General features: G+C 50.8%; 1 protein-coding gene across 1 annotated transcript in view; it reads left to right on the top strand.

The window, feature by feature from the left end:
- The first annotated feature begins 1,727 nt into the window (after positions 1-1,727).
- The window catches only part of GJC2 (gap junction protein gamma 2), a 65,295-nt gene continuing 58,067 nt past the window's right edge, over positions 1,728-8,955 (top strand). The window contains exon 1 of the mRNA XM_015413003.1: positions 1,728-1,761. The gene's annotated coding sequence lies outside the window, so the exon portion shown is untranslated. The remainder of the gene's footprint in view (positions 1,762-8,955) is intronic.

Below are 8,955 nucleotides of genomic sequence, written 5' to 3'. Positions count from 1 at the left end.
CTTACAAACTCCTTTTTCCTTCCCGTCCTCACAACAGACACCCTGTGCGGTTGGTGGGGCTGAGAGAGCTCTCTCGAGAACTGCCCTTGAGAGAACAGCTCTGAGAGAACTGTGGCTGACCCAAGGTTACACCAGCAGCTGCACGTGGAGGAGTGGGGAATCAAACCCGGTTCTCCCAGGTTAGAGTATGCGCTCCTCACCACTACACCAAACTAACTTTCAATCTCTTACAATCTCCTTTCCCTTCCCCTCCCCACAACAGACACCCTGTGAGGTAGGCGGGGCTGAGAGAGCTCTCTCGAGAACTGCCCTTGAGAGAACAGCTCTGAGAGAACTGTGGCTGACCCAAGGTTACACCAGCAGCTGCACGTGGAGGAGTGGGGAATCAAACCCGGTTCTCCCAGATTAGAGTCCGTGCACTTAACCACTACACCAAACTGGATCCTGTCCTCTCTAGGCTCCATCCCCCCAAGTCTCCAGCAGAAATCCAAACTCCTCCTCCTCCTCCTCCTCCTCTTCCTTGAGAACTGTTAGTGAAAGAACAGCTCTGAGAGAACTTGTGATTGACCCAAGGTCACACCAGCAGCTGCACGTGGAGGAGTGGGGAATCAAATCCGCTTCTCCTAGATCAGATTCCGCGCTCTTTACCACTACACCGAACTATTTAGCATGTGCAAGTGCCGGAAACCCACTCTTCGTAACCATCAGGACTGGTTGACTTGATCGACATGTACAGGCCGTGAAGAAAAAAATACCAACTGATGTATGACATGGAAGATACTGTTTCCGGGGTCAGATCTTGGTTTCCAAAATACGAAAGTGAGCAAATGACAAGGTCAGGTATCTCAACTTTTAGGTCCCGACTCACAGGTTGGGAAACACCGCGCTAGAGATCTACCCTGTGGGGCGTCGCATAAAACAACTGCTGGGGCGGAAATAACCAAAGGGTGCATCAGATTCTCAGAAGAAGAAGAAGAATAAGAAGAGGAGGAGGAGGAGGAGGAGGAGGAGGAGATTGGATTTATACCCTGCCCCTCATTCGGAGTCTCAGAGTAGCTTATAAACTCTTTTCCCTTCCCCTCCCCACAACAGACACCCTGTGAGGTAGGCGGGACTGAGAGAGCTCTTTCGAGAACTGCTCTGAGAGAACTGTGGCTGCCCCAAGGCCACCCAGCAGGTGCAAGTGGAGGAGTGGGGAATCAAACCCGGTTCTCCCAGATTGGAGTCCCCGCACTTAACCACTACACCAAACTGGCTCTCTCAAAGGAAGAGAAACGAAGGAGAAATCCCTCTTTTAAAAGAGAGAGAGAGAAAGAGAAAAGAAGGAGGGGGAGAAGTGAATTTTGGAACAAGAAGCACCCCTCCTCCCCGTAGCAACACTAGTACCCGCCCGCCCAAAGCGGGGAGTAGAAGGAAATCTGCAACTCATCTTTGTCAGAGCAGGTCTGTGAGTCAGTCTCCCCGGCCTCCGCTTCCTATTAGGCAACCAAACGTCTCCTGTGTCCCCCTAGTTGACTTACTCAGGACGCTTCCTCCAGCCAAACTCTCCCAAGCGAAGTCTCCGGACTCCTGCAGCGGGAAGGGAGATTGGTGCGAAGGGGGTGGAGGAGAGAAAAGGCGTTCAGAGGGCTCGACCGCCCGTTCTCTGCCCAAGCCTTCTGGAGAGCCATGCCGCCGAAAGGAAATGGAGCTCGGATGTGGCTTCTCAGGTCAGGCTGGAGATATTTCGCGAGGACGGAGGAGCCGAGAAGGGGATTCTCTGTAGGTCCATTACCCTCTTTTACATTTTAAAACTGCTTTAGCGTTGCCTTCTTCTTCCATGACTATCTAGGACCCCGGGAGGGTAGTTTCAGGGGGGGAGCCGCGTTGGGTCTGCAGTATAACGGTTATAGTCTTTGTTCCCTCCCCCTCCCCACAACAGACGCCCTGGGAGGTAGGTGGGGAGCACCCTTAGACTACTTTGACTAGCAGCACCCTTAGACTGCTTTGACGAAACAAGAGTCTCTAAGCTGTGGAGTCTTTGTGAGCAAAGATTCTACTTGGTGAGCTACTGGCATGAAAGTTGTGAGCGAGCAATTCAGCTCCTGCATAAATCGGTTTGCTCTGGAGCCCCCTACTTCCTGAGCGGAGACAAAAATGGGTGAGCGGGAGGCTAAAAAACTGTGAGCTAGCTCACACTCACTCAGCTTAGAGAGAACACTGGGTGTTCAGCTTTTGAGAGTCGTGTCTGACCAAGGGAGCTTTGACTATTGAAAGCGGATACCCCGAAACTCTCGTTTAAGAGGCGACTGCGCTCCAATCTGACTGTTTTAGGACCCTTCTTTTAACTCTTCCTTAAGACAGGACGCATTGTGGGCGAGGGGGTGGGCAGCGAGACCTGCAATTCTAAACCATCTGGGGCTGTGCTCGACGTTGCTTCGGGTGGATTAATCCACCCCAATGTGCTGTAACTTCCCTTCGAACCGTGCAATCCGGGCGCGCGTTCGAGATCCCCAAAAGCAGAGTTGTTGACACCCGCTGCACTCTCTTCTGCGTGTCGTCTGAATGGTAAAGGACTGACAGTGTCTGCTTTCTCAAGACGTGCCTTCGGACAAAGCAGAGGAGTCCAGTCTGCGTTAAGGGCAGTGTTCCCTCTAAGCCGAGTTAGCGTGAGCCGGCTCACGGTTTTTGAGCTTCCGGCTCGCACATTTTTTGCCTCAGCTCAGGAAGGAGGGCTCCAGAGCAAACTAATTGATGCAGCAGCCAAATCGCTCACTCACCACTTTAATGCCAGCAGATCACAATGTGGAACTTTCGCTCACAGGACTCCGCAGCTTAGAGGGAGCGTTTGGTTAAGAGTCCAGTCTGGTAGCACGGTAGAGACCAACAGGATTTCCAGGAGAAGAGAAGAGCAAGAGTCCAGTAGCACCTTAAAGACTAACAAAGGCTGATTCTGCATGGGCTTTTCCCTCCGTTGTTTTAGCAAACCCAACGCTGGAACAGAAATCCTCCTCTGCCTTGCATGCTGCTTTCACTTCCTTTGATCGTTGGACTTTATGGTAGCCCCCACACTCCATGCCCCTTTCGCTTCCTTTGACCACCGGATTTTATGGTAGCCTCCACACTCCATGCTGCTTTCGCTTCCTTTGATTGTCGGATTTTATGGTACCTTCTGCATAGATTTATGGCTGTTCTGTGGCCATTCAGGGATGACTTTGCAGTCAGTACGGCGTTGGCCCAGGGTATTTGAATGTGGTTTTGAGCAGCACTTTCCCCTCCCAGTTGAGAAAACGTGGAGCGAATGCTAGATGCAGAATCGCCCAAGATTTGTGGCAGGGCATGCTCACTTCTTTAGATAATATAAAGGTAAAGGTTCCCCTTGCTCGAAAGCCAGTCGATTCCGACTCTAGGGTTGCGGTGCTCATCTCCGTTTCCAAGCCGAAGAGCCAGCGCTCTCCGAAGACGTTTCCGTGGTCATGTGGCCGGCATGACTAAACACCAAGGCGCGCAGAACGCTGTTACCTTCCCACTAAAGTGGTACCTCTTTATCTACTTGCAAATTCTTGCTTTCGAACTGCTAGGTTGGCAGGCGCTAGAGCCAGAGACGGGAGCTCACTCTCTCATGCGGCACTCGGGTCTCGAACTGCCGAACTGCCAACCTTCCAGCCTGCAGTTCAGCGTCTTAACCACTTGAGATATCAAAGATATCAAAAATATCAAATATCATCTCCAAGCATCTCAAAAGCACATGTTATAAAGAGACTTTAAGGAGTCCTCCCTTTTGAAACTTTTATTTAACAGAGGAGGGCTATTATTAATTATAAGGTTGTACAATAGCTTTTGAGATCTGTGCACGGTACTTGTTGTATGTTGGTTTTCCTACTTACCGTGGGTCCTTGTTTGGTTTTGTGAATTGTTTTAATCAGGGCTTTTTTCCCTGGGGGAACATGTTGGAACTGAGTCCCGGAACCTCTTCGACAGAATTCTTTAAAAAGTGTTTAAAAGTTGGTGTGTTTTCAGGATACAGATTGAAATCTTCGTTTCCCTCTTGAGAGGTCGGGCACCTCTTTCTTTTTTCAAAAAAGCCCTGTTAGCAGGACTATTTTTGGGCAGGAACGCACAGGAGCGGAGTTCCGGCTGGCTCCCAAGATGGCCACGCCCAGCAGGAACGCATTAGCATAAGAGGCCACACCCAACAGCAGAAACTCATTAGGATTGGCTACATTAGGGGGTGTGGCCTAACATGCAAAGGAGTTCCTGCTACAAAATAAGGCCCTGGGTTTGGACAACAAACAAGGTAAACAGAATAAGAAGCAAAAGGTGGGTGTGGCTGGATGATCTGGTAACATGGGGGTGTGGCCTAACATGCCAATGAGCTGTGCTGTCAGGGGTGTGGTCTAATAGGCTAATGAGTTTCTGCTGTTGGGTGTGGCCTATTATGCTAATGAGTTCCTGCTGGGCTGTTTCTACAAAAAGAGCCCTGCCTGTTAGGAACTACAAGACAGATCTGCAGGGTAGGGTTATGTTCGCTTTGGTCGTATGGATTGGGGGGGCGGGGCAGGGGGGCACGATATTTTGTTTCTCCCACGTCAGGGTGACAAACCAGAGGAGTTTTGATCTCACCGTGTGCTTTGTGTGTCTTATGTGTTCGACTGGTTGGTTTCCTCTCTGTTGGTGACCGTGAGTGACTGGAGAATTCTAGCAATGGCAGCTCTCCTGGATCTCATGTGCAATGTTTTAAGACAGATGCATGTTTTGCTCTGTTGGTAGCAGAGTATTTATTTATTTATTTATTTGCTTGGGCTTTTACCCCGCCCCCTCACCGAAGCGGCTCAGGGCGGCTCACAACAATTTAAGACAACATACAATCAATGCCCCCTCTAAGCTGTGGAGTCTTGTGAGCAAAATTTTTACTTTGTGAGCTACTGGCATGAAAGCTGTGAGCAAGCGATTGGCCTAGTGCATAAATCAGTTTGCTCTGGAGCCATCCCTCCTGAGCTAAGACAAAAGTGTGGGAGCGAGAGGCTAAAGAAACTGTGAGCTAGCTCACACTAACTCAGCTTAGAGGGAACACTGCATACAATATAAAACCAGCAGATACAGATATAAAAAACAATAAATACAGACTTAAGGTCAGGATCAGAGCTCTCTGGGCAGGATCGGAGCCCTCTGGCTCGTGTCATCCAGTGCACTTTTGGGGTTTAGGAAGTGTTTAGCTGCATATTGTTGTGGGCTAGCCGAATCAACTTCCCCATGCTTACTGATACAGTGTCATAGAAGGAGAAGAGAGATTGGATTTATACCCCATGGCCCTTCACTACCTGAAGGAGTCTCAAAGCGGCTTAAAAACTCCTTTCCCTCCCCCTCCCCACAACAGACACCCTGTGAGGTAGGTGGGGCTGAGAGAGCTCTCTTGAGGACTGCCCGTGAGAGAACAGCTCTGAGAGAACTTGTGACTGACCCAAGGTCACACCAGCAGCTGCATGTGGAGGAGTGGGGAATCGAACCCAGTTCCCCCAGATTAGAGTCCGCGCTCCTAACCACTACACCAAACTGGCTCTCGAGTGCTATCTCAGTCGCCTAATAACAGTACATCGGGGACCCCAACCTTTTTCATCCCGCATGCACCTTTGGACTTCTGATGCAGAGTGGGAGGCGCAGCCCCAAAATGGCAGAAGCGGGAGGCGGAGCTAGCCAGAAGATGGCTTCAGTCACACCATGAAGGTCTTTGTGCAGTGGCGGGGGCTGTTGCCAAAGCGACGAAAATCTGCACAACCAATCGAATCACCAGTGGCCAGTTAGTAGCCCGACTGGGCCAAAGCCCCACATGACCCCTCCCACTTTCTGAAAACACTTGGCTGGCACCAGGAAAGGTGTCGGCGGGTGCCCTTGGGCCTGTAGGCACCATGTTGGAGACCCTCTGTAGTACGTGAAAAAAATATTGTATCTTGAGAGCCAGTTTGGTGTAGTGGTTAGGAGCACGGACTCTAATCTGGGAGAACCAGGTTTGATTCCCCACTCCTCCACTTGCAGCCTGCTGGGTGACCTTGGGTCAGTCACACGTTATTTCAGAGCTGTTCTCACAAGGGCAGTTCTCAAAAGAGCTCTCTCAGCCCCGCCTACGTCACAGGGTGTCTGTTGTGGGGAGGGGAAGGGAAGGGAGATTGTAAGCCACTCTGAGACTCCCTCGGGTAGCGAAGGGCAGGGTATAAATCCAATCTCCTCTTCCTCCTCCTTCTTGGCATATTTTATGCTTTACATAAGAAAAGTTCCAAGTTCAGTCCTGTGGTCTTTCTGGTAGAAAGGATCTTGGGAACTGGGCGTTGAGAAGGATCCTTTCTCTGCCTGATACTTTGCAGAGATGGTGCCACTCAGAGAAGCGAAAGGGCCCGATCTGCCAGTGATAGATTTAGGTGGTTAGAGCTGTGGGGCCCCTTTAAGACCAGCAAAGTTTAATTCTGGGTGTGAGCTTTCGTGGGCATGCCGTCTTCAAGTATTTGAAGGGCTGTCATGTAGAAGAGGAGCTGCGGCGGCTCAAGTGGTTAAGACGCTGAACTGCAGGCTGTGGAAGGTCAGTAGTCAGTCTGCCTTGGGAGGTGGTGGATGCTCCTTCGCTGGGCGTTTTCAAGCGGAGGCTGGACGACCATCTTTCGGGTATGTTGTAGGCAGGGCTTTTTTTGTAGAAAAAGCCCAGTGGGAACTCATTAGCATAATAAGCCACACCCAACAGCAGAAACTCATTAGCATATTAGGCCACACCCATGGTAGCACAGTAAATTAGCACATTACGCCACACCCCCATGTCTTCCCTTGGCTTGCCTGGGCAAGCCAGCCCTTGGACAGGCTGGGGAAAGTATGGGGAGGCATTTAAATGCCTCCCCGATCCTTCCAGGGGGGGCCCTGGCCCGTCCACTTCGGAGTCGCCGGGGGGGCGCGGTCGCTCTCCAGGCCTTCCCTCTGTAGCCAGGCACGCAGAGGTTTTGACTATAGTGGGTGTGGCCAACTCTGAAACCAGCCGGAACTCCGTTCCTGTGCGTTCCTGCCCAAAAATAGCCCTGGTTGTAGGTATGTAGGGCTATCTTTCGGCTATGCTCCTGCAGAGTGCAGGGGGTTGGACTAGATGACCTGCAATGTCCCTTCCAACTCTGACATTCTGTAATTCTATGAAGAAGTGTGCACGCACACGAAACCTTGTAAAGTAAAGGTAAAGGTTCCCTTGCTCGAAAGCCAGTCGAGTCCGACTCTAGGGTTGCGGTGCTCATCTCTGTTTCAAAGCCGAAGAGCCAGCGCTGTCCGAAGACATTTCCGTGGTCATGTGGCCGGCATGACTAAACACCAAGGCGCAGGGAACGCTGTTCCCTTCCCACCGAAGTGGTACCTATTTATCTACTTGCAATTTCTTGCTTTCGAACTGCGAGGTTGGCAGGAGCTGGAACTAGAGACGGGAGCTCACTCAGTCATGTGGCACACCCGGGTCTCGAACTGCCGAACTACTGACCTTCCAAAACCTGCAGTTCAGCGTCTTAACCACTTGAGCCACCGCAGCTCCAGGATTAAACTTGGTTGGTCTTACAGGTGCCGCTGGAATCAAACTTGTTCTGTTGTTTCGGAGCAACACAGCTACCCCCGTGAATCTATCAGTTTTGCTTGGTTTGTTGACTGAGGCCCTGAAAGGCTTTGTATGTGGTCGCCAGTACCTTCATCTGAGTCTAGTACCTAATGGCCAGCCAGTGGGGTGACTGCAGAATGGGAGGAATACGCATGGTCCATCTAGCTCCGTCCAACATTGCAGTGAGCGCATTACATTCTCTGCTTGGGAAGGAACTGATGCCCTGAACGTTTCCACGGCTCGGCAAAGCATAAAAGCATGGCAGCCATTCGCTTCCATGGGCTGATTCTGCATCGGCTTTTCCCTCCGTTTTATCGTTTTAACCACTTGAGCCACCGTAGCTCCAGGATTAAATTTGGTTGGTCTTACAGGTGCCGCTGGAATCAAAGTTGTTCTGTTGTTTCGGAGCAACACGGCTACCCCCGTGAATCTATCAGTTTTGATTGGTTTGTTGACTGAGGCCCTGAAAGGCTTTGTATCTGGTCACCAGTCCCTTCAACTGAGTCTAGTACCTAATGGCCAGCCAGTGGGGTGACTGCAGAATGGGAGGAATACGCATGGTCCATCTAGCTCCGTCCAACATTGCAGTGAGCGCATTACATTCTCTGCTTGGGAAGGAACTAACCCGTGTAAGGATGCCCTGAATGTTTCCACGGCTCGGCAAAGCATAAAAGCATGGCAGCCATTCGCTTCCATGGGCTGATTTTGCATCTGCTTTTCCCTCCGTTTTACGGAACCCTCCTTGGAACAGAAATTCCCCTCTGTACTGCATGCTGGTTTTGCCTCCCTTGATTATCGGGTTTTATGGTACCCAGACTGCATGCCGCTTTCGAGCTCTTTGATGGTCAGATTTTATTGAACCTTCTGCATCGATTTATGGCCATTCGGGGGTGACTTTGTAGTCAGTACGGTGGCCTTGCCCCGAAGTATCTGAATGTAGTTGTGAGCTGCACTTTTCCCTCCCAGTTGAGAAAATGTGGAGCGAATGTTGTTGTTGTTCAGTCGCACAGTCGAGTCCGACTCTTCGCGACCCCATGGACCAGATCCCGCCAGGCCCTCCTGTCTTCCGCCGTCCTCTGAAGTTGGCTCAATTTCATGTCCGTTGCATCTATGACACTGTCTAACCATCTCATCCTTTGCCGTCCCCGTCTTCTTTGACCTTCAATCTTTCCCAGCCTCAGGGTCTTCTCCAGGGAGTGCTCCCTTCTCATTGGGTGGCCAAAGTATTTGAGCTTCAGTTTCCTTATTTGGCCTTCCAGGGAACAGTCAGGGTTGACTTCTTTTAGGATTGACTGATTTGTTCTTCTTGCAGTCCAAGGGACTCTCAAGAATACCTTGCTTTACATAATGATAGATGCAAAACCGGC

This window comes from Gekko japonicus, unplaced genomic scaffold (genome assembly GCF_001447785.1).
Source record: "Gekko japonicus isolate JY-2015 unplaced genomic scaffold, Gekko_japonicus_V1.1 scaffold2375, whole genome shotgun sequence".
Lineage (NCBI taxonomy): Eukaryota > Metazoa > Chordata > Lepidosauria > Squamata > Gekkonidae > Gekko > Gekko japonicus.
Note: the sequence above shows the minus strand (reverse complement) of the source record. Positions and strands in the feature narration are given on the sequence as shown.